This window comes from Rhineura floridana, chromosome 4 (assembly GCF_030035675.1).
Source record: "Rhineura floridana isolate rRhiFlo1 chromosome 4, rRhiFlo1.hap2, whole genome shotgun sequence".
NCBI classification, from domain to species: domain Eukaryota; kingdom Metazoa; phylum Chordata; class Lepidosauria; order Squamata; family Rhineuridae; genus Rhineura; species Rhineura floridana.
This window is the reverse complement of record NC_084483.1, coordinates 114,853,086-114,878,596: the sequence shown is the minus strand read 5'-3', so window position 1 is coordinate 114,878,596 and position 25,511 is coordinate 114,853,086. Positions and strand designations below refer to the sequence as shown.

The window sequence follows — 25,511 nt, the reverse complement described above, 5'->3', positions numbered from 1 at the left end:
ACTCCCACCGAAAGAATGGGAAAAGGAGAGGAGAACCATTAATTACTCCTTTCCCTGCAGCACCCTTTGTTGTTATGCCTTCAAATCGATTACGACTTATGGCGACCCTATGAATCTTTTGGATATATTCATAGGATTTTCATGGTAAGAGGTGTTCAGAGGTGGTTTACCATTGCCTTTCTCTAAGCCTATGACACCTGGTATTCTCAGGCGGTCTCCCATCTAAGTACTAACCAGGCCTGACCCAGCTCAGCTTCTGCAACCAGACGAGATCGGGCATGTTCAGGGTAGTATGGCCATAGGCTGCAGCACCCTAGGACTCATGAAAAGCTTCACCAGAGGGTTGGGGAACTCTCTGGACCAACATGAGATGTTGTGTGAGGGGGTGGGGAGGGAAATTGGCAAAGATCTTTACTCCCTCCAGTGGAGAAACTCTGCTTCATCTCTGCATCTTTTGTGAAAAAAGGAACCCACTGATCTGCAGAACAGCTAATCTGATTATAAAAAGGGCACCGAGGCTGACAAGATCATAGAAGAGTTGGAAGGGGCATATAAGGCCAGCAAGTCCAACCCCCTGCTCAATGCAGGAATCCAAATCAAAGCATTGCCGACAGATGGCTGTCCAGCTGCCTCTTGAAGGCCTCCAGTGTCGGAGAGCCCACTACCTCTCTAGGTAACTGGTTCCATTGTCGTATGGCTCCAACAGTTAGGAAGTTTTTCCTGATGTCCAGTCGAAATCTGGCTTCCTGCAACTTGAGCCCATTATTCCGTGTCCTGCACTCTGGGACGATTGAGAAGAGATCCCGGCCCTCCTCTGTGTGGCAACCTTTCATGTACTTGAAGAGTGCTATCATATCTCCCCTCAGTCTTCTCTTCTCCAGGCTAAACATGCCCAGTTCTTTCAGTCTCTCCTCATAGGACTTTGTTTCCAATCCCCTGATCATCCTTGTTGCCCTTCTCTGAACCTGTTCCAGTTTGTCTGCATCTTTCTTGCAGTGCGGAGATCAGAACTGGACGCAGTATTCAAGATGAGGCCTAACCAGTGCTGAATAGAGGGGAACTAATACTTCATGGTATTTGAAAACTATACTTCTGTTAATGCAGCCTAATATAGCATTTGCCTTTTTTGCAGCCACATCACACTATTGGCTCATATTGAGCTTGTGATCAGCAACAATTCCAAGATCCTTCTCACATGTCGTATTGCTGAGCCAAGTATCCCCCATCTTATACTGTGCATTTGGTTTCTTTTTCCTAAGTGTAGAACTTTGCATTTATGCCTGTTGAATTTCATTCTGTTGTTTTCAGCCCAATGCTCCATCCTATCAAGGTCCCTTTGAATTTTGTTTCTGTCTTCCACGGTATTAGCCAGGGCTGTGGAGTCAGAGCAATTTTGGGTGGAGTCGGAGTCGGTAGAAATGTACCGACTCTGATTCCGACTCCTTCATAAATGGCAAATGTATATTAACTAGTAATAACAAATTTACTGTAGTAAAATGGTAGCACAAGGCATTTCATCACCACCACGTGAATCCAGAGCTTGGAAAAGTTACTTTTTTTAACTACAACTCCCATCAGCCCCAGGGATTGGTCTCGTGGGAGTTGTAGTTCAAAAAGGTAACTTTTCCAAGGTCTGGATTCACGTGGTGGTGATGAAATGCCTTGTGCTACCACTTTACTACAGGAAATTTGTTATTACTGTTAATATACATTTGCCATTTATGAAGGAGTCAGAGTCGGACAGTAGAAAAATACAGGAGTCGGAGTCGAAGGTCTGGCGTACCGACTCCACAGCCCTGTTTTTACCCACACAATGCTTCAAGGTTCTGGTCTTGGTGTACAAAGCTCTTTACAGCTTGGGACCAGGATACCTGAAAGACCGTCTTACCCTTGTATACCCAGTTGATCACTGCACGTGGCCAAGTTCGGCACTGGCCAGAGGGCCCTGCAGATGGGGCTGGGTGAGTGTAGCTCCGCAAACTATGCTAGCATCACCTGGGAACTACAGACCAGTCAGCCTAACATCAATCCCTGGAAATACTCTGCAGCAGATTATAAAGCAGTCAATCTGTAAGCACCTTGAAAACAATGCAGTGATTACTAGGAGCCAACATGGATTTATGAAGAACAAATCCCGCCAAACTAACCTTATCTCATTTTTTGATCAAGTAAGAACATAAGAACATAAGAAGAGCCTGCTGGATCAGGCCAGTGGCCCATCTAGTCCAGCATCCTGTTCTCACAGTGGCCAACCAGGTGCCTGGGGGAAGCCCGCAAGCAGGACCCGAGTGCAAGAACACTCTCCCCTCCTGAGGCTTCCAGCAACTGGTTTTCAGAAGCATGCTGCCTCTGACTAGGGTGGCAGAGCACAGCCATCATGGCTAGTAGCCATTGATAGCCCTGTCCTCCATGAATTTGTCTAATCTTCTTTTAAAGCCATCCAAGCTGGTGGCCATTACTGCATCTTGTGGGAGCAAATTCCATAGTTTAACTATGTGCTGAGTAAAGAAGTACTTCCTTTTGTCTGTCCTGAATCTTCCAACATTCAGCTTCTTTGAATGTCCACGAGTTCTAGTATTATGAGAGAGGGAGAAGAACTTTTCTCTATCCACTTTCTCAATGCCATGCATAATTTTATACACTTCTATCATGTCTCCTCTGACCCGCCTTTTCTCTAAACTAAAAAGCCCCAAATGCTGCAACCTTTCCTCGTAAGGGAGTCGCTCCATCCCCTTGATCATTCTGGTTGCCCTCTTCTGAACCTTTTCCAACTCTATAATATCCTTTTTGAGATAAGGCGACCAGAACTGTACACAGTATTCCAAATGCGGACGCACCATAGATTTATACAACGGCATGATGATATCGGCTGTTTTATTTTCAATACCTTTCCTAATTATCGCTAGCATGGAATTTGCCTTTTTCACAGCTGCCGCACACTGGGTCGACATTTTCATCGTGCTGTCCACTACAACCCCGAGGTCTCTCTCCTGGTCGGTCACCGCCAGTTCAGACCCCATGACCGTATATGTGAAATTCAGATTTTTTGCTCCAATATGCATAATTTTACACTTGTTTATATTGAATTGCATTTGCCATTTTTCTGCCCATTCACTCAGTTTGGAGAGGTCTTTTTGGAGCTCTTCGCAATCCCTTTTTGTTTTAACAACCCTGAACAATTTAGTGTCATCAGCAAACTTGGCCACTTCACTGCTCACTCCTAATTCTAGGTCATTAATGAACAAGTTGAAAAGTACAGGTCCCAATACCGATCCTTGAGGGACTCCACTTTCTACAGCCCTCCATTGGGAGAACTGTCCGTTTATTCCTACTCTCTGCTTTCTGCTTCTTAACCAATTCCTTATCCACAAGAGGACCTCTCCTCTTATTCCATGACTGCTAAGCTTCCTCAGAAGCCTTTGGTGAGGTACCTTGTCAAACGCTTTTTGAAAGTCTAAGTACACTATGTCCACTGGATCACCTCTATCTATATGCTTGTTGACACTCTCAAAGAATTCTAATAGGTTACTGAGACAGGACTTTCCCTTGCAGAAGCCATGCTGGCTCTGCTTCAGCAAGGCTTGTTCTTCTATGTGCTTAGTTAATCTAGCTTTAATAATATATCTCGACTTCAGCAAAGCTTTTGACAAAGTGCCCCGTGATATTCTGGTGAGCAAGCTAGCTAAATGTGGGCTGGATGGAACAACTATTAGGTGGATCCACAGTTGGCTCCAGAATCGTACTCAAAGAGTGCTTATCAATGGTTCCTTCTCAAATTGGGCGGAAGTAACGAGTGGGGTACCACAGTGCTTGGTCCTGGGCACAGTGCTCTTAAACATTTTATTAACAACTTGGATGAGGAGGTACAGAGCATGCATATCAAATCTGCAGATGATACAAAATTGGGGGGCACAGCTAATTCCAAGTCTGTGGAGTCGGTACGCCAGACCTTCGACTCTGACTCCGACTCCTGTATTTTTCTAGTTAATACACATTTGCCATTTATGAAGGAGTCAGAACATTTCTACCGACTCCGACTCCACCCAAAATTGCTCCCGATTCCACAGCCCTGGGTAAAAATGTATGCTTACATGTGTGCACACCCTCATGGAGAATACAGAACGTAAGTTTTAAAAAATGAGGTGTCAAGAAATGACATCTAGCTTACTGTATTTCAGCATACCCTTCCCTTAATCCAGCCTTTCCCAACTAGTGGGCCACCAGATGTTGTTGGACCACAACTCCCATCAGCCTCAGCCAGCACTGCCAATGGTCAGGAAAGATGGGAATTGTGGTCCAACAACATCTGGTGGCCCACTAGATGGGAAAGGCTGCCTTAAACCTCGATCATTTGATGATCACTATTAATAACATGCTTTGCTGGGACACGTGCTATTTCAAACTACAAAAAATAGCTATCTTAACCCAACTTCTGCTGTTATATTGAATGGATAGCAGCCTAAAACACAGCACTTAAATGTTGCTACAAAGCAATTGCTTATGAACAGGTTGACACAAGGAAATGTTAAAAACATTATGTATAGAGATGGTTTCCATTGCTCCCTCCCAAGTGAACACACAGTGAAAATACTGGAGTTTTCCTTTGCCTTACTATATAGGTCTACACCTTGCCTGCATTCTACTTCAGGAAGGTGTAGTCAAATAAGTTTTCCTTTTTCAGTCAAACACTGCATATGTGTACTCTGGCACCACAAGGAAATTTTGCAGAAAGAGGCAGACCACCTGTGAGTTATTTTCACTAAATAGGCTCCTAATCCTCTCATGCATGTCAGAAACATTGGTCCACTTTAATAGCTGCTACAATACAAGGAGCATAGAGTTTAAGCCTATTCTATTTTGACAGGTCCTATTAAATTGCACTTTCTTCAGATGACTAAACTAACATTAGATTTGCAATGGATTACATAAAAAAAGTCAATTACTTAGCACACTGCAGAAAAAAACCTTAGTTTAAAAACCAAACAAAACACTCTTTCAGCCAATACTGTCCCAAGTTGGCTGTGTTATATTTAGCACACATGGGAAAACAAAGGTATACCAGTTAAACAAGCCCACAAAAATTGTATTTGTGGTTTTCATTCTTAAAAAAAAATTCAATAGTTTCAAAGAATATAGCAGCTGCTGAAACAGCCACAAACATCAATGGGGCCTTTAAAATGTATTTTACCACAGAATATTTCAATTCCTATCTCTGAATCATAACCACAGTATGCAAAGAATGTATCATAAAATAAGGAGGAAGCACCACATACCAAAGTCTAGGCATCTTAACATTTGAATACTGTGGTTTTACGAGATGGTTTGCCACAAAATACAAGGTTGTGTTTTGTTCATAAGGAGCTTGTCAAAATGATAGAGAATTTTCCACTCTATTCCATTGAAGTGATAATCAGAGGCTATTTCACATATTACACTTCCAACATGTACATGTTACAGACATGTGTATGTACCTGGCAAAACTATAGCTTTTTGTTTCCTCCTGCTTCATGTGCACAGTGAAAATATGTATGGTGGATCTAAGTTACTCTTGGCTTCCCACATCACATTCTTACAGGGTTCATTAGGTGAAATATATGTATGCCATTCAAATGCTACACTGGCAAGCAAGTATACAATCCGTGATGTGATCTCACTAAAATTTGTGTTAAAGCAGCCTTAACACCAGAGAATGAAGCTTCCAGTGGATCAAGATACTGCCTACTGAAGGACTGGCATTAGCCAACAGCTTTGCTTGTTTTGAAACATCAATGGTTTTATCAGATAAGTTTGCTGCATTATTGTTTTCAGTCCACACCCTCAGTCTATTTATAGAGACAAAACAAGGCAGACTATGGAAGTATGTTGACTAAAAACACAGTTTCCTGTTTTTCCTTTCAAATGACTATACTAGCTAGGTTATGGTTTTGTTTTTTAAAAATAACTTCTGTAGCATAATTGCTTTATGCCCATGCACATAATTACCAGAAAGGCCAACAGTTAGAGATTGTAAATGAAAGTGCATTGTGTGCAGGCTAAATCGATATGACCCCAACATTGCTACAAACGTGGTGGAATATTGCCTCGGGAGAAACAGTCTACCTTGATTCTCAGAGACAGAGTTGTAACTCTGATGATTCTGCAATAAAATGGGTAAGATTTTTGACTTAACAGAATCAAAATTTTGTTGTGTCACTTTGAGACTTTTTCTTGTACAGCAACTGATAAATGAAATAAATAATAGTAAACTTTATTTGCGGTTTTATAAGTATTAAAGAAAGGAGTTTACTCCGAATCCAAGGGGAGGCTTTGTGACCAGGAAGGGGCTTGTATTAAAATCCTTGATAAAATGAAGGCATTTTAGCAAAGGACTTCCAAGCGCAAAATCACCTGACATGATTGTGATGTCAGGTGACTGACAGGTAGACTTGGTTAATCATGATAAGAATTTGGCCCATGGAGCGAAAAAGGTTCCCTACCCTTGCACTATAGTAGCACTATGTAAAGATCAGAGGACACTTTTAGAGTTTAAAATTAGAGGAGGTAACCTCTAACAATGTGGCAAACATTCTGAAACAGTTCATCTTTGGGAACTTTAACCTGAAGGTCCCAGGGTGGCTACATAAAGTGAAACACAACAACAAAATAATGAATAATCAACAAACCATAATCAGCAATAATTACAGCATATAACAGAGACAGATAACACTACCATTTAGGATAACAAAAGAAATAATGACAAACAAGTGCATTTTAAACAGCTGATAAAAGACATAAAATGTCAGTGCACCTCTGTGGGGAGGGAAATCTACATTTTGGGGGCCAACACAGAGAAGGCTCTGTAATAAGCCACCATGCCATGGACCTCAGAGGACCACCACACCATCTTTTACTCATTTCAGTTCCTAAACTGGCACATTTAGGAGGTGGCATGCCTTCAGATATTTGGGCCTCAAACTATTATGGCTTTATATGTTAATGGAAGCACCCTGAATTGGGCTTAGTAACAGATAGGCAACCAGTACAGATGTTTCACATCAGGTGTAACACAAGTCCTCACAGCTGTACTGGATATCATTCTAGCTACCACATTCTACACTAGTTGCAGCCCTCGAACCATCTTCAAGGGCTGCCCCACATGGAGTGCATTGCAATAAAACAATGTCAATATTGTACTATTAAATTAATTGGTAATAAAAAAGGGAGAGAAACTTGTTTTTGTCTTGTTTCCTGTGCCTTTAACCCCAAATTTCCAAGCTTATTGTCCATGGCAGGCAGAATGACCTGAATTTTAACCAACTTGCCAGAGCTATTCTTTTCACCACTAAAATCTATTTCACAATTTTCATGGAAACAAATTAGAGCATGCCTGGCCTGTCAGAATGCCACAATGGAAACTAAATCAAGCAAAGAAAGAAAGAAAGAAAGAAAGAAAGAAAGAAAGAAAGAAAGAAAGAAAGAAAGAAAGAAAGAAAGAAAGAAAGAAAGAAAGAAAGAAAGAAAGAAAGAAAGAAAGAAAGAAAGAAAGAAAGAAAGAAAGAAAGAAAGAAAGAAAGAAAGAAAGAAAGAAAGAAAGAAAGAAAGAAAGAAAGAAAGAAAGAAAGAAAGAAAGAAAGAAAGAAAGAAAGAAAGAAAGAAAGAAAGAAAGAAAGAAAGAAAGAAAGAAAGAAAGAAAGAGATAGCCATGCTTGTAGCATTCTACCCCAGTAAAAGGAAGGAGAGTGAGGCCTGCATTATCCAAGGTCATGCCATCTAGACATAATCATACCCCACTCTCAATGGATCCTGTAGGGTATTGAGAATGTCAATTTTTGTTTAAAACCTTCCAACTACTGCAGCTGCAGAAATAAATCTGGAAACTTGATGGGATATACCCTAAAGGCACAGCACATAGACAGCAAAGTAAAAATTAAGGGCACCAGAGTTTTCAATCATTTTTGTAGGAATTAAGAGTTAAGCAATATCAGGACTTCTGCTTAAAGCTGTCTGAGTTCTTTTTCAGAAATATTAATATGTGAAAATAACTCTAACAGAAACCTAAAAGAAGGATGGGGATGGGATGGTGGTTGTGACACATGCAAGGATGTTGGGGGCAGGGACACATGCAAGCCCCTGATCCTATCTACACTTTGACTGTTTATGTATTCATGCAAAAGCCTGAACGTGCCTATTGTCTACTTGATGTCATCTAAAAACGTGCCTATTTAACTGTTCACCTCTGCCTCCAGATCATTTATATAATCATTGAGCCCAGTACAAATCATCACAAAGCCTCTTTCTCTATTGTGAAAGGGCCCATTTATTCCTACCGTTATGCGAGTTTGGAAGTTGATGAAAAAAGTTAACAGTATATAAAAAAGGTGTAAGAAGAGAGGTAAAATACCAGATTAAAAATTGTCATTACTTACAACATTTTGAAATATGGAAATGTTGATTTGCATAACTTTCCCACTGCATACTATTTTCTGCCCTTTTCATTTAACAAGGAATACAAATATGGCAATACCTAAACTTCCGCTGATCCTTCTGCATTGCGCTGTGCATGCCAGTCCCGTGTGGGGAACTGGTGTGCACAGCCAATGCAGAATTGAACCCCCCATCAGCTGACATCACCTACCCACCTGATGTCATCCACTCATTGGAGTTATGTCAGCTGATTGACAGGTGTGTGTGGTGGTGGGGAAATAGCCCTGTGAGCCAAACTGGAACCCCAGACAAGCCAAGACTGGCAGGCCAAGAACTGGAGGTTCCCCACTCATGCCTGACCTAAAGAAACCAATATTGCTTTGAGAGAGCTCCACTGTAAATTTAGTCTCAATCTCATGACATGGCACGTCAAAGAAAAAAGTCAAAAGGAGATTTTAAAAAATCAGAATAAAACTGGCAAACTATACTAGACCATAGTTTGCTAACATAGATGCTTACTGAACTAAGACATCATTCCTCCTTCTGACTCTTTTACATAGTTCATCATAATATGCATTATTCACTAGCTACAAAATACAACTGTCAGCACCTCCAATGCAAACCTCCAATAACTACTCTTTGGGTCCTTGGAAACAGCTGCAGCGCTGGGGAACTGGAGTGAGTACCTGAGCATTTGGGTGCTTGCTTGCTTGCTTGCTCTTCTGGGTTGCTGTCTCTTGAGACAGCTGAGGTCCCAGGTAAGTGCTGCAAGGACTGGGACCCCTTGCCTGACCCTGACTCCAGAGAGAGGCTGCAGTCAATCTGGCGGCCTCCTGCATCAACTCCTAGCTGGGTCAGGGGGCATAAAAGCCCAGCTGCCCTTCGGAAGCCCCTTAGGGAGTCCCAAGGGCGAGAGCACAACCTTCTATTTAAAAAAAAAAGTGGAAAGTGCGTATGGCACATGTGTAGTTCCTGCGTGGGGTGAGAGCCTGTGCAGTGAACTGAATGATAGGAGAAAGTCACAAGATGCCTTTAGAGTGAGAGTCTATAACTGGCAGAAGGCTGGCCTTCTCTGGGTGTGAGATGGGAGGATTAGATGTGACATGTGTGAAAATTATTGAGTGGGTCTGACTGTTCCCAATTCTCTCAGAGGCCTATTGGGATAACTGGCTCAGGTACGTTTTGTTTGTGGGCTCTTATTGTGTCCATATCAGGTGTTTAAGAGGAGTATTAGTAAGAAGGAACATGGGTGATGCCACCCCAATTTAAGTGATCATGGGTAGAGGGAGGTATGACCATGGAGAGGTGGTGAACTACCATAGAAGACGAGGGCAAGGCTATCTATGCCTTGTTTCTCTCTCCTACCCATCTCATGGACAGGTTCCTTGTTGCTCATCTGCTGTGCCCACTGGCCTGTGTGTGCTGTTGTTTATTTGTTTATTTATTGTATTTATATACCGCCCCATAGCCAAGGCTCTCTGGGCGATTTACAATAGCTAAAAACATTAAAAACAAATATACAAATTTAAAAACACATCTTTTAAAAACAATTTAAAACACAATTTAAAACACATGCTAAAATGCCTGGGAGAACACTAGATCGGTACACAATAAGATCTGGTCATGGATGAAGGTGCTGATTTGATGTGCATTACTGAGACCTGGGTGGGTAAGCTGGGAGAAGTTTGCCCACCTGGATACTCAGTGCAACACCAGCACAGGCTGCAGGGATTGAGGGGGGGGAGGAATTGCTGTGGTGTACAGAACTTCCATCTCTGTCACCAGGAAACCATTCTGTCTTGGAGCTGGCTGTGAGGGCCTGCACCTGGTGTCAGGCCAAGGAGACAGTAAACTACAGCTGCTGCTGGTATACCATCCACCCTGCTGCCCGGCAGTTTCTCTGACTGAGCTGGTGGAGGCCACCTTGACTGTGGTATTGGAGGAACCCAGAATGATAGTCCTGGGTGATTTCAGTTTCCATGCTGAGGCTGCCTCTAGTGTTCCTGCTTGGGCCTTCATGGCCTCCATGACGACCATGGGGCTGTCTCAAGTTGTTATTGGCCCAACACACAGGGCAGGGCACACCCTTGACTTGGTTTTTGCTTCAGATGGAGGAAGGAGTAGTCTGGGGGGGTGGGGGTGGATGTCACTCCAGTGTCATGGTCAGACCACTTCCTGGTAAAGTTTAGATTTATGGCTCTGATTCTCCCTGCAGGGGTGGAGGACAGATTAAGATGGTCCGCCCCCAGAGACTAATGCAATCCACAGGATTCCTGAATGCCCTGGGGGAGTTCCCAGTAGATAGAGCAGATAATCCTGTTGAAGCCCTTGTCACGCTGTAAAACAGTGAGGCACGTCAGGTTCTTGACACAGTTGCCCCCGAGTGCCCTCTCCGGCATTGTAGAGCCTGGTTTGCACCTTTGTACACCAGTGAGCTACGGGAAATGAAACAGGCTGGACAACAGCTAGAGCACAAGTGGCAAAAGGTGTGCTGCGAGACTGATCTGGCATGAGTGAGACATCATAACCATGCCTACTGTGCGGTGGTGAGGGTAGCGAAGAAGGCCCACATCTCTGCCACCATCACATCCTCAAGTAGCTGTCCAGTGGAGCTTTTATGTATTGATATCAACCCCAGGAACTGGAGTTTTAGACCCTTCGGAGGCCCACTGTGAATTGTTTGCAAGGTACTTTGAGGGTAAAGTTGCTCGCCTCCAAAGCAATCTTGATGCCTCATCCACATCTACTGTAGTCCCTAGTGAGGTGTCCAGTGCAATGTCTGCTGCAACTTCTTGGGACCAGTTTCAGTTGATGTGGCCTGATGACGTGAACAAGGTGCTTGTGATGATGCAGTCAGCAACATGTCCTCTCAACCCTTGCCCTTCTTGGCTTATTAAAGCTTGCCGAGGGGATTTGATTGAGTGAATCCAGGATGTGGTTAATATGTTGTTGCGGGAGGGGGAGTTTCCAGCCACCCTGAAAGAGGCGGTAATCCAACCGCTCCTGAAAAAGCCCACCTTGGACTCACTGGTTTGTGACAACTACCACCTGGTAACAAATACTCCCTTTTATGTAAGAAGCATAAAAAACTGAAACATGTTGCTTGCATAAGTATTCAACCCCTGTGCTGTGGAAGCTCTCAGTTTACACAAATGAAAGAAATTGCCCTATCGAGGACACAATCACCGTACCATTGGCCTCCCACCTGTGAACCATTAGAGTTGCTGTCATTGTCAGGATAAAAACCCCACTGTTGAAGGACCATTGGTCAGGCTGTGGATCTGGAGGAAAATGAAGACCAAAGAGCATTCTATAGAAGTGAGAGATAATGTAATACCAATGCATAGGTTAGGAACAGGGTACAAAATAATATCCAAGTGTTTGGATATCCCAGTGAGCACAGTTGGATCAATAATCAGGTAGTGGAAGCTGTATCACACCACACAGGCACTGCCAAGAAAAGGCCGTCCCTCAAAACTCAGCACTCAAACAAGAAGGAGACTTGTGAGAGAAGCTGCAGAGAGGCCAACAATCACTTTGAAGGAGCTACAGAGTTCAGCGGTTGAGAGTGGAGTAATGGTGCAGCAGTCACCCCTATCAAGAGCTCTGCATAACACTGGCCCGTATGGGAGGGTGGCAAGAAAGAAGCCATTACTCAAAAAGTACCGTCTGAAAGCATGTCTGGAGTTCACCTGAAAGCATGAGAGTACCCCAGCTGTGATGGGGGGAAAGGTTTTGTGGTCAGATGAGACCAAGATAGAGCTTTTTGGCCAAAACTCAAAGCAGTATGTGTGGAGCAAGCCTAACACTGTCCATGCCTCAGGACAAACCATCCCTACAGTGAAGTATGGTGGTGATGCTATGAGGATGCTTCTCATCAATAGAGACTGGGCATCTTGTTAAAATCGAAGGAAGAATAGATGGAGCAAAATACAGGCAAATACTGCAAGAGAAATTGCTTCAGTCCAATAAAAAACCAAGGCTTGGGAGGAAATTTACTTTTCAGCAGGACAATGATCCCAAGCACAAGGTCAAAGCAACATTGCAGTGGCTCAAGAACAAAAAGGTGAATGTGGCCCAAGCAAAGTGTCCCATTAAGAATCTGTTGAGCTCTTTGAAAATTGGGGGCCACAAGCAACATCCAACCAACCTGAACGACCTGGAGCGAATCTGCTGAGAAGAATGGGCCAAAATCCCTCCGATACTGTGTGCAAAGCTGGTGCATACCTACCCCAAAAGACCTAAAGCTGTTATTGCAGAGAAAGGTAGCTCTACCAAATATTAGTGTGGGGGGGTTGAATACTTAGGCAAGGAACATGTTTCAGTTTTTTGTATTTCTTACAAACATTTCCCAACATAAAACCAATGTCACCTTACAATAATTGATTTTGAGTTTCAGTGTTTCAGAAATAAAATATCATATGGAATGAAATTACAATATACCATTTGTAACTCAGTAATATGAGAGCATTGGTCAGGGGTCTGATTACTTTTGCAAGGTACGGTATATGAAGTCCTTGGAAGCAGTCATCAGGAGATTTGGGGCAAGGTGTCAGCAGTATGCTGCTGATACCTAGCTCTATTTCTCTGTAACATCTGAATCAGGAGAGGCCATGCAAGCCTTGGACCACTGCCTAGACTTGGTGGTGTGCTGGATGAGGGCCAATAAACTGAGTCTGAATCCTAGCAAGACAGAGACGGTGTGGGTTGGTGGTTCCCGAGGTCGGATTTGGTCAGTTGCCTACTTTGGATGGGGTCGTACTCCCTCTGAAAGAGCAGGTCAGTAGTCTGGGGTGCTCCTGGATTCATCTTTGTCGCTAGAGGCCCAGGTGACCTCTGTGGCTAGGAGTGCCTTTTATCAGCTTTGGCTGGTAAGACAGTTGGGGGCATTCCTGGACCGGGATAGCCTGACCACTGTTGTCCATGCACTGTAACCTCCAGGGTGGATTACTGTAATGTGCTTTATGTGGAGCTGCTCTTCAGATTGCTCCAGAAGCTGCAGCTGGTGCAAAATGCAGTGGTGAGACTGCTCACTGGGGTAGGATATTGCTAACAAGTTACCCCGCTGCTGAATGAATTGCATTGGCTACCTATTAGCTACCAGGCTAAGTTCAACGTTCTGATTTTGGTGTACAAAGCCCTATACAGCTTGGGACCAGGGTACCTGAAAGGCCGTCTTATCCCTTACATACCCAGTCGATCACTGTGCTCTGCAAGTGAGAGCCTCCTGCAGATACCATCTTATCAGGAGGCCCATTCCACACAACATAGGAAGTGGACCTTTAATGTAGTAGCACCTACCCTTTGGAATTCCCTCCCCTTAAATATTAGACAGGTGCCATCTCTGTTATCTTTTCAGCACCTACTGAAGACCTTCCTCTTTCAACAAGCCTTTAAGTAGAGATCTTATCCCAGTCTGCATCTGTGTTGGAATTGCTTTTAATGCGTTTTAAAGCTTTTTTAAAAAAAGGTGCTTTTGAAGTTTTTTTTTTTTTAGTTTTTAAAGATGTTTAGTTTTAATATGTTTTTAAGGATGTCTTGATTTTTAAGGATGTTTATATTTTAAAGTCTGTTTTGGTGATGTTTTAGAGTGTTCTTAGTACTTTTCTTTGCCGCCCTGGGCTGCTGCTGGGATAGGGGCGGGATATAAATCTAATAAATAATAACAACTACAACTGTCAAGGGTGATCCACAGCTAAAAATCGCAGCTATTCCAAGTTAAAACTGTTCCAGTTTCTCCCAGCCTGCTCATCCTTAATTAAAGTTAATAAAGTAAAATAAACAGCTACAAGAAGGCTTTTTCCTGGCAAATCTAATTCCAATTTTCATATTACAGATCTTCCTTTTTTGTAGACTCAAAACAGATCACCGATGTCTGAAGCTTTAGTACAGTGAAGTAGGTAAATCTATAGGAGTCAAATTATGCCCAGAGAATGCAGTCTAGACGACCTTGTCAAATACCGTAAAGCAAGAATCTGATGCTACAAGCCTAAATTACAGCAAAATAAACTCAAGACAAATTTGCATACATATTACAACAATGAAATGTATAGCCAATGGTACTTCAGGGAGAAGCTGGCAATTGCATATTTCAGATTAATTTGGATGAAAAATAAAGGAACGACTAATTTGCTGTCTCTGCAGCAGGGCTGTGGAGTCAGTCCGCCAGACCTTCGAGTCCGCCTCCGCTATTTTTCTACTGTCTGACTCTGACTCCTTCATAAATGGCAAATGTATATTAACTAGTAATAACAAATTTACTGTAATGGTAGCACCAGGCATTTCATCACCACCACGTGAATCCAGAGCTTGGAAAATTATTTTTTTAAACTACAACTCCCATCAGCCCCAGGGATTGGGCTCGTGGGAGTTGTAGTTCAAAATAGTAACTTTTCCAAGCTCTGGATTCACATGGTGGTGATGAAATGCCTGGTGCTACCATTTTACTACAGGAAATTTGTTATTACTAGTTAATATTGTTGAGACTCATAGGCATTACTGTCTCTGGTTATTTTCATCAAGGCTGAAAGTTTGAAGCTAGCAGGAGCGTTATCAGGAGTTAAGTCTTTGCCCAGCCTGGGAACGGACAGCCAAGGCCAGTAATGTAGTCATGGCAACCAGGGAGATATCGGCTGGGAAAAGTTCCAACAGCCTTCTGTTTGTGTCTGTCTAAGTTTTGCTTTCAGAGAGAGATGTTCTGTCTAGAGGGGGGGAAGCTACTTGTAACTGCTACAAGCCTTAATGTCCTGAGTAAATGGACTCTTAATACTATGTCGTGTACTTGGATTTATTGACCAACTTATACTCTAATGTAACTTCGCTTACAACGCACACCGCACACATCAACAGGGTTATGGGCCCAGATCCAGTGCACATTACAGAGTGAGTAAGTGGTCTGAGCTGCAGACTGAGTTCCAGAGAGCAGCGTGATTGATTGTGCCAGACAGAGGTGAGCAGAGATGGCTGTAAACATGTCTGGAAGCATGCCAATGGAAAGACTTAAGGAAAATAATTTCGCCAGCTGGAAGATGAGAATGTGGGCTTTCCTGATAAAAGAGGAGTTATTTGATGTTGTTGATGCGACCCCACCGGCGGCACCAACAGCGGCCTGGAAGCGCAAAGATGAGAAGGCGCAGGTATTTATTACTTTGGCTCTATCCGATTCTCAACTGATGTACGTGAGAGATGAACCCTCAGCCAGACGTATGTGGGACGCGTTGCAGGATTTGTCCCAGGAGTGGCAGTGGAGACAGGAGGCGAAGGAGGCCGAACCGAAGGAAGCTGTCAGAAGCAAGCAGCAGCAGCAACGGCTGAAAACTTGTTATTTCTGCGGAGCGCATGGACATATTCAAAGAGACTGTGCAGTCAAGCAAAGAAACAGGGACGGAGGCTGGAAACAGGGCAGCGTGAACTTTGTCAGCGCAGAAAAGCCTCAGTTTATGGAGATGGACTGGATTTGTGACAGTGGTGCGTCCCATACACTCATAAAAGACTTAAGTTTATTTCACACGGCAAGAGAGGTGCAGGACTCTGTTCTTTTAGCTGATGGATCAAGACGAACTGTCAAAGCGCGAGGAACGGTGAGATTGGATAAGATTGGCATAATTTCTGATGTACTGTATGTCCCTGACTTGTCTAGTAATCTTTTGTCTGTCCGAAAACTGACCAGCATTGGGTTTTCAGTGGTGTTTGACAGAGACAAATGTTTTGTGAAAAGAGGGGGTGAAATTTGCATGCAAGGGAGCCTGAAGGATTCACAGTTTGTAATAAAAGGCAATCAGGCAGGGTGTGTTGCATTTGGTGCTGAAGCACAGACACATAAAGGCTGTGTGCATGATTGGCACAGAAGGCTGTGGCATGCAAATTATGAAACAATTAAGAGAACCCCGAGTCTGAGTGAAAACATGCGTTTGACAGATTGTGGTCAAATAATGGATTGTGATGCCTGCCATAAAGCTAAAATGACTATTGCACCAATAAACCGGGAGGCAAAAAGCTCAACAACCGCTCCCTACCAGCTCATTCATGTTGATTTATCAGGGCCAATAAACAGTTCACGAGGAGGTGCAAGGTATTTTATGGTCATAGTAGATGACTTCTCAAGATTCACTCATGTTTATTTGCTGAAAAGGAAAGATGAGGCAGAGCAGAAGCTGAGACTGTTCATCAAGAAAATTCAAACGCAGCATAATGTCACAGTGAAAGCGATACACTCAGACCAGGGAGGGGAATTCACAAGCAAAGCATTGAGTGACTTCCTCGAGAGTAAGGGAATAAACCAGAATTTCACAGCTCCATTTTCTCCGTTTTCTAACAGGACCGCGGAGAGAAAAAACAGGGTGCTTCAGGAAGCTTTGAGAGCCATGTTGGAAGATTCTAGTCTCGCACACTCTTTCTGGGGAGAATGTATTCTGTATGCGACTTACATACACAACAGGGTGTTACATAGTGCCATTGGGATGTCACCATACGAGAAACTCACTGGGAGAAAGCCGAGGGTGCAGCACATTGAGAGATTTGGAGCCCGTTGCTGGGTCCACATTCCACAAAGTAAAAGACGTGGCAAACTTGCACCTAGAGCACAGGAAGGGTTTGTGCCGGGTTTTCAGAATGCATATTACAGAATATGGATACCACAAACACAGCAATTAGTTCTGAGTAGAAGCATTAAAATCTCAGAAAAGCCTTGGGATCAAAAGCAAACAGTCATACTTACAGGATCAGATGAAACACAAGCACAAGTATTTACACCAAAACAAGATGTGAAAGTGGAAGGAACACAGATTCCACTCAAGGATGCATTAAATGAACTGATATGGGGCAAACGTAAAACAAAGAAACGTAAGGCTGACGAGATGACAGATCCTGAGCAAACCATGCCAGGAACAAGTTCAGGAGGGGGTGCAGTGGGAGCAGAAGCTCCAATTCTTTTAAGGCGCTCTGAGAGAGCTAACATTGGGAAACCTCCTGACAGATTTACTGTGGGTTTAGTCAGCAGCCCAGGTATGCACCAAGTCGTGGAGATGGATGCAGAAACGTTATATCTGACTTGTGTTCAGCCGAAGTTTGATTAATAAAGTTTGGATATGTGTGACATGTAAACTGACATGCAATAAATGATGCAATGTAAACTGAAATGTATAATAATGTATTGTAGAAATGTACTGCTAAAACTGGAAATGTTATAGATGCAAATGAAAGTGCAGTCTTGATGAAAAAAAAGAGGGGGTTGTTGAGACTCATAGGCATTACTGTCTCTGGTTATTTTCATCAAGGCTGAAAGTTTGAAGCTAGCAGGAGCGTTATCAAGAGTTAAGTCTTTGCCCAGCCTGGGAACGGACAGCCAAGGCCAGTAATGTAGTCATGGCAACCAGGGAGATATCGGCTGGGAAAAGTTCCAACAGCCTTCTGTTTGTGTCTGTCTAAGTTTTGCTTTCGGAGAGAGATGTTCTGTCTAGAGGGGGGGGGAAGCTACTTGTAACTGCTACAAGCCTTAATGTCCTGAGTAAATGGACTCTTAATACTATGTCGTGTACTTGGATTTATTGACCAACTTATACTCTAATGTAACTCCGCTTACAACGCACACCGCACACATCAACAAATATACATTTGCCATTTATGAAGGGGTCGGAGTCGGAATCGGAGACGGTACATTTCTACCGACTCTGACTCCACCCAAAATTGCTCCGGACTCCGACTCCATGACTCCGACTCCACAGCCCTGAACTTTAAAGTACTACAAAATTTTAATGGAATATCAATGTTTCTCTCTAGGTTTGGTATGCTGTTTGAAGAAAACCAGTAAAATATTAATATATGTGGAACTCTACAGTTCAGGCTTTGCTCCAATAAATATACAAGGTAAACAAAATTCTGTGTGTATATTAATTCATGATAGTTTTTCATCTGTATGCATCTACATATTTCATGCTACTTCCATTATTACTAGGCTGGATCCAGACTTCACCTTGCATGGGTGGAAAGGATCCTTCTGCCCACATAAAGCTTTGATGCTTTAAAGGGATCCTGCTAATGGAGACAAGGCAACTTCTACTGTTTCCTCCTTCACCCTGCAGCCCCAAGCACCACCTCCCATGGTTTTAGAGAGTCCATTGGCCCTCTAGAACAGTGAGAGAGGTGACACTGGGGGCAAGAGAGTTGGCAAAAAGTAACCTCATCTCACTGGTAGGAGCATCTCTTCAGCAGAACTTCACTCTTCATTGAGCGAAGTTCAGATTTTAAGCATTTGGAATCTTTTTGGAAGGATCAGCATTTCACACTGCAACAAGGAAATTCATACAGAAAAAAGGGTGGAAGGAGAGATGAGAATGGTAGCCCAGTACCTAACAACAAGCACTTGACCCCATGTTATGAAGCCCATATTCTGACCACTTAAAATCCAACAGAATTTGCCTAATACCAGGTCAGACTATTTGTCCACCTGGCCCATATCTGTGTACTCTGATTGGCAGTAGGTCACCAAGGTTCGCAGGCAGAGGTCTTTCCTATCACCCAGTACCTGAATCTTTCAGTGGGAGATGCCAGGAGTTGAACTAGGGCCATCTGCATTCTAAACATGTGGTTTAGTGATAAGCTATGGACCCTCCCCATTTGTTTAAGCTTTTTCTAATTTCCACCTTTATTTTCACAAAAGAAAAGGACAAACACGTTAAATGGAAGCAAAGATTTTCTGGGTACCTATTTCTGAGCAAAATACAGTAATTTCAGAGTATCTGTCTTTCTACAACAATTGCCAAATATTACTCTTTGATGGATATTAAGGGCAGCTGGGAAATCCCTTTAGTTCAGCTCAGTGAGCTGACTAACAGACGGAGTGCATCCTCTTCCCAAGTTAAAAATGTTGATAGTTTTGTGCCTCCACCCAGGTAAAGAAAGCAAATATCGGTATGGAAGAAAAAATAGTGTTTGCTGGGGACAAAAGGGTTGGGATTTTGTTTTGTTTCTGAAGTTGAAACAGACAGGTTCAGAGAAAAAAAGGAAGCAATAAGCTTTATTTTGTATTTGGAGTGCATATCTGAGCAAGAGCCAAAAGAGAATGACTAGGACTTTCATATTGGCACTTTATTAGAAAATACAGACCATAACTTTTGATTTGCAATGCCAACCATAATTTCCAGATGAATTATCTGAATTCATCATATTAATTACTTGCAAAGCAGAAGTTTAGGCTTCAGTTAGGATTCATGTAACATTTGTTACATGGAAACAGACTACAGTGATGAAGGTGAATAATATTTTTTACCAAAATGCCCATTTTATTATAATGCCTATTTTATTAAAATGCCCATTTTATTATACTTGTATTCCAAGTATAGCAATAAGTATGGATGAAATATTTTGTCAGTATTCTATACTTGTCCATCCCCGCTTTTCCCCTCTCTTACATCCCAAGGGCAAATGTAAAGCTAGATTGAGGCCAGATGTTTTAGGCAGAGGAAACGTTTTCCTCTAACTCCTGCCCTCAGTCAGGCAGCTTAGCAAATAGATGTGGACGTTCCAGACAAAAGCGCCAAATTTTTCTTACATGCTGCCCATTGCCATAGCTTTCCATTTTTGATAGGAACCACTTCCTCCAGATACATCATGGCAGAACACTGAGAAAGACAAGAAACTGATGGAAGACATTTAAGGATGAGTTCTCATAATAACTTGATCTGACCAAATAATCATCTGCTACTTTTCTAAATAGTATAGTTGTATTCCTTGACCAAGAAAATATATATTTAGATACCAATTGTGATCGTAATTGGCTTAGAAGCTGTTACTGGTAGATATAGGTTTTTACATGAATTTTCAAGATGGTAACCATGATGTATCTGAAGGAAGTGGTTCCTATCAAAAATGGAAAGGCAATGGGTAGCATGTAGGAAAAATTTGGTGCTTTTGTCCGGAACGTTCACATGCATCTCAAACCAGGTCTTAAATTGACTATTTGGTTTCTTTCTTCAATCCAGCCTTCTCTGTGGAGAGAAAAAAAGAAGGGCACTACAGAAAGGGAAAGAAGACTAAAACATGGCATTAAGAGGAGCATCCTTAACAATCCTGAATCAGTTCACTGCCTACTAGTTAAGGTACATGTTAACAGGATATGTAAACTTCTGATGATGCACAACTATGACCAAAGTTAATAAAAGAACACAGCCACTATTTGTGAGTGCTTGATTTTGCTGCTGGCTGCTAGGACTACAATAATGCAGAAAGGGTAAGTCACATTCCCCAACTGTTTTCCATGCTGCTTTGAAACCTTCAAATAAAATCTTCATAGCACACTACACCATACAGCTTCCAGCCTGTTGCTATTTCCAGGGGGATCCAATCACATACCTGCAAATTCAGGTTATACAATTAAAGATTGGGAGCTCTTGTGCAAGATATCTGCTTTCCCAAAAATCAGTTTTTTTGTAATAAATAGATGGGAAAATGCATTGGGAAGTGTGGGATAACATCTGCTTGATGCAACATTGTTTAACCTCCCCACAAACAAATCAGAATGAATAATAATCAGTAAATACTCAGCATTGTCTAACCTCCATGCAAATTTTGTGGAAACAAATTAGGATGAACACTCAGTAAACTGGTTAGCTTAATGTCTGTTCTGGAAAAACAGGTGGAAAATATTGTTAAAGATAAAATAACCAAGCAGATAAAAGAATAAGCCTTACTGAAGCAGAAACAGCAGGGTTTCTGCAAGGGTAAGTCCTGTCTCACTAACCTATTACAGTTCTTTGAGAGTGTCAACAAGTTTATAGATACAGATGGTGCAGGTGATAATGTGTATTTTGGACTTTCAAAAAGCTTTCAACAAAATACCTCTCCAAGACTCCCAAGTAAACTTAGTAGTTGTGGGATAATAGGAGAGGTTTTCTTGCGGATCAGGAACTGGTTTAGAAACAGGAAGCAGAGTGTAGGAATAAATGATGTCAGTTCCCCCAATGGAGAGATGCAAAGTGAAGTTCCCCAAGGATTGGTATTAGGATCTGTGCTTTTTAATTTGTTCATAAATTATCTAGAGTTAGGGGTGAGCACTGAGATAGCCAAGTTCGCTGATGATACTAAATTGTTCAGGGTGATTAAAAGAAAAAGGGACTGTGAAGACTCCAAAAAGATCTCTCCAAAAGGAGTGAATGGGCAGGAAAATGGCAACTACATGTAAACAAATGTAAAGGGATGCATGTTAGGGCAAAATAACTGTAATTTCACAAATACATTTGTGGATTCTGAACTGGCAGTGACTGGCAGGGGTTGGACTCGATGGCCTTGTAGGCCCCTTCCAACTCTACTCTTCTATGATTCTATGACCAGGAATGAGACCTTGGGGTCGTAATGGAAAGCTCAATGAAGATGTTGACCTAGTGTTTGGCAGCTGTGAAAAAGGCAAATTCCATGCTAGGGATCATTAGGAAAGGAACTGAAAATAAAACTGCAGATATAAAGTCATTACACAAAGCTATGATGTGATTGCACTTAAGAGAACTGTGTATGGTTTTGGTTGCCTCAATGCTAAAAATATTTTGCAGAGTTGGAAAAAGTTAAGAAACGGACAACCAAAATGATCAAGGGGATGGAGCAACTCCCCTGACAGGAAAAGTTACAACATGAAGGGCATTTTATCTGGAGAAAAGCTAAGTGAGAGGAGACATGATAGAGACGTATAAAATTATGCATGATGTGGAAAAAGTGGATAGAGAAAGGTTTTCCTTCTAACACTAGAACTCGAGGATATTCAATGAAGATGAATGTTAGAAGATTAAGGACAGACAAAAGAAAGTATTTTGTCACAAGCACATAGTTAAACTATGGAATACGCTCCCAAAAGAGGCAGTGACGGCTGCCAATTTGGATGGCTTTAAAACAGATATAGGGAAATTCTAGGGTAAGGCTTTCAATGACTACTAACAAGGATGATTATGATCTACCTCCGTGGTTGGAAGCAATATGCTTTTGAATACCTCTTGCTGGAAAGTGCAGGAGGGCAGAGTACTGTTGCGCTCAGGTCCTGCTTGTGGGCTTCCAACAGGCATCTGGTTGGCTACTGTGAGAACAGGATGCTGGACCAGATGGGCCATTGGCCTGATCTAGCAGGCTCTTCTTACGTTCTTAAGCAAGTTGTCTGGAACAAACCTAAGATGCAGAAACCATTGCTGTCCTCAGGAGCTTGAGCACTTCAGTAAAGGGATATGGTAAAGCTCCACTTTGAACATTACAAAAAAGGAAACAGAACAGGAACCAGCCATTTCTGGACTAACTGGCATGACCGAAAGGTGAGCAAAGTGGAAATGGTGGATTTCCAGCAGGACTTTCAGTGATGGGAAATCAGTTTCGACTTTCCTAGACAGCACACTGTAGAGTCATAAAGACTGCATAGTAGCGTCTCATTTCATAACCAGTTCCAATTCAATTATCCTCATGTCTATTCCACATTTTGCATGTTCTTGTAATCCAGATGTTCTGGCACTAAAACAGCTCCTGCTCCGTCATCTAATGGAGAAGTTCTGTTGCTTGCTATAAGTTCATTTTTAATATAATAAAGAATTAAGTTATTAAACACTAAGGCAGGTCTCATAATTTAGTTTAGTTTATAATTCCTACGATATTGCAAAGGCATGTCTACTATTGCACCATCCCCACTAGTTGGAGCCAGGGCTCCTTTTTTTTTTAAAGTGACTTGTACATCTATGCAATCTAAATTCTGCAACCTGTATAAACTGTGCAAGTTTGGAAGCTCTGTATGATTGGCCTTGCAGGATTTATTTGTTCTGACTTCCTATTCATGGAAGGGGGAATGAACTGTACAGGATATAGAAGCCTCATTATAGAATACCAGGTATCTCATTCAGCTAATAATAATAATAATATTTAATTTATGTGTCGCCTATCTGACCAGTGGCCACTCTAGGCGACGTACAACTCAAGCTACTTCCCTGGCTTCTGAAATTTCAACAGGAATTGCTGATACACACATATCTTTGCAGCTATAAAGGTGACAAATTTGCAATTATGGAAATAGAGATTTTCTGAAAACAGAATTCTGTGTACAATCCCACATTCCGCACTCCAAACAATCACTGTAAGCACATAGACTGAAAGTGAACAGGATATATAGGCAAGTCGCACAAGCTAAGTCAACCTGAGACACTGCCATTCTAGAGATGATTTTGTGTTGCAGGTATGGCAAACACTTGGCAAAATGGCAAATAGGTGGCAGGGCAGCATTAGTTCTGCAGAAGTAAAAGTGACATTTTTAAAAGCTTTGTTACATTTGACAAAAGAAAGCAGAACTGGAAAAACAGACACTAATTAAAAAACCAGAAGTTGGGTTTACAAGCATTAAAAAATTAAAAGGGAAATATATTTAAAGACTGTATCTTTCATTTTCAGTTAAAACAGTAACCCCTGTATTACACCTTGTAAAAAAAAAAATCCAGTGAAGGAGATAAATTTATTCCAAATAACCAATCATTCTGATCACAGCCAGAAATAACATGGGAAACCCACACATATTTGGCATGCCATGCTGTTCTACTATAAAGTAAATTCAATAGGACATTAATACTGCAAGCCTAGCATTCCAAATCACATGGTCTGCCAACTTGAGGCTGTGCCAGGACAGAAACCCCTAAAAACGTACCTAAACATACTTCATTTGCAGTCAGGCTATAAACTCAAAATTAAATCAAAAAGTCCTAAAACTCTTCATTTTATTTTCTGGATTATCTTGAGAGTATGCAAAAAGCTTGTTTTTAACTGTTTTAATTGTTTGTTTTAAAATCATTGTAACCTGCCCTAGGACCTCTAGGTGAAGGGCAGGTAATAAACTAATAATAATAATAAACATGCCAAGATCTATCCCAAATTCACAGTATAAACTATATGTAGCCAAAACGTTAATCATGGTTATGAATCCCCAAGAGCTACCATTTTAAAGGATTTTTTAAAATATTTTTTTTTACCTTTTACCTTACTACACCTTTTCTAGTGCTCATGTTGTGTTTTTGCTGTTTAAATCACTAAACTACTATATTTAAAAAAATACTAAAGGGAGGGCCAATACATTTATTACGGAGAAGATGCCAAAAACATCTGGATGTTTTCATGTCTTAGACCTGCTATGATTGTTAGTTCTTAGGTGGTGATCTTTAATCATTGGTTTTATTGAGGTTACTATTTTGTATTTCATATTCCATATTTAGTTTTATTAGTTGGTTGACCACAACTAACATTTGACTCAGAGCTTGGAAAAGTTACTTTTTAAAACTACAACTCCCATCAGCCCCAGCCAGCATGGCCACTAGATTGGCCTGATAGGAGTTGTAGTTCAAAAAAGTAACTTTTCCAAGCTCTGATTTGACTGACTAACTACTAAGAGGATCCCTATTAAAATTTCAAAACATTTACAGAATGAACTGGGCTACTTTCGCATTGCACTTTATTCTGACAATTTTTTACCTGGCAATTTGTACATTATATTTGACCTTCCACACAACATAAAAGCTAGTTCCAGAAGTCTAGTGGAAAATAGTGGAAGTTTAGTGCAAAGTTTTGTGATAAATACCAGAAATAATCGGTTTGCAAGCCTGGGAACCCAGAAGATCACAGGAGATTTGCACTAGTTGCAGCTGCTCACATGACAGGTTTCCCAGCATGCAATGTGTTCCTGCCCTTTAGGCATGCACCATTTATTTATTTTTTTTGCTATATCAGTATTCTGGCATAGGCACAGGTAGCAGCATTCCCTTCCTCCTTTTCCTACATACACCCCTGTGTCCAGACACTAACTCAAGCAGTGCGTTATGGGGAAACTATAGTCAGCGTATGTATAACAGGTGAGGGATGAAAAAAAGGTGCTGTTCATTGCAGTAGCGTGAAAGACAGTTGCACGAATTGCTGGTATATTGGCCAAAAAAGTCACGGTTTCTCAACACAGGAGTGTGAAAGGAGTTTTAGAAACTGGGACAGAAGCGCTACCATTTTAATCCATTAAACTAATGCAATAAGCCCCATTTCTGAATGTAGCCCTGGTCTCCATCTATCACATCCATTGTCTCTAAAATATCTAAACAAAATACTGAATGGTAAGTTTGCAT

At 41.8% G+C, this 25,511-nt stretch overlaps 1 protein-coding gene and 1 pseudogene across 1 annotated transcript in view; both read right to left on the bottom strand.

Annotated features, from left to right (window-relative positions):
* The window catches only part of UST (uronyl 2-sulfotransferase), a 245,445-nt gene that overhangs the window by 204,174 nt on the left and 15,760 nt on the right, over window positions 1–25,511 (bottom strand). The window lies entirely within an intron of this gene.
* LOC133384655 (5S ribosomal RNA) lies at window positions 186–304 on the bottom strand (annotated as a pseudogene).